The sequence below is a fragment of the Fukomys damarensis genome, unplaced genomic scaffold (genome assembly GCF_012274545.1).
Source record: "Fukomys damarensis isolate Sample0158 unplaced genomic scaffold, DMR_v1.0_HiC HiC_scaffold_20, whole genome shotgun sequence".
Taxonomy (NCBI): Eukaryota; Metazoa; Chordata; class Mammalia; order Rodentia; family Bathyergidae; genus Fukomys; species Fukomys damarensis.
Genome location: NW_022900932.1, coordinates 7256027 through 7256457, shown reverse-complemented (window position 1 = coordinate 7256457; position 431 = coordinate 7256027). Strand labels below are relative to the sequence as shown.

The following is a 431-nucleotide window of genomic DNA, read 5'->3' as shown; positions in this document are numbered from 1 at the left end:
AGCCGGGGGTAGATGCTGCCCTGCCCAGGTGAGTGGTCGCCGCCGCCGCTGTAGCCTCCGGGTCTCTGCGGTCCCGGGTGTCGTGCGGGGCCGAACGCGCCCGAGGGAACGGGAACTTCGCAGCTCTTTCTCTTTTCACTCGAGGACTCCCCTCATCCTAGGGATTCACGCGGACACCCCGTTCTCCGTGCGCCCATCCTTATCGCGAGAGGTTTCTTGTTTTCCCATAGCGGGGGAGATACTCAGGCAGGGAGCGGGGACAGCTAGGCGGGCAGCGAGGCCAGGGAGCGGGAGGGAGAGACCGGGAGGGAGAGACCGGGAGCCGCGGGGAAATGGCACCGTGGAAAGCAGAAGAACTTTGCCGCCAGACCACTCTGTTGCGTCTGGGCACATGAGAGGCTTGGCCAGGCCCGTTGCTGGAGCTGGGTGGG

At 65.9% G+C, this 431-nt stretch overlaps 1 protein-coding gene across 1 annotated transcript in view; it reads left to right on the top strand.

The window, feature by feature from the left end:
- The first annotated feature begins 6 nt into the window (after window positions 1-6).
- Lrfn2 (leucine rich repeat and fibronectin type III domain containing 2) overlaps window positions 7-431 on the top strand; it is a 150526-nt gene continuing 150101 nt past the window's right edge. The window contains exon 1 of the mRNA XM_033766431.1: window positions 7-28. The gene's annotated coding sequence lies outside the window, so the exon portion shown is untranslated. The remainder of the gene's footprint in view (window positions 29-431) is intronic.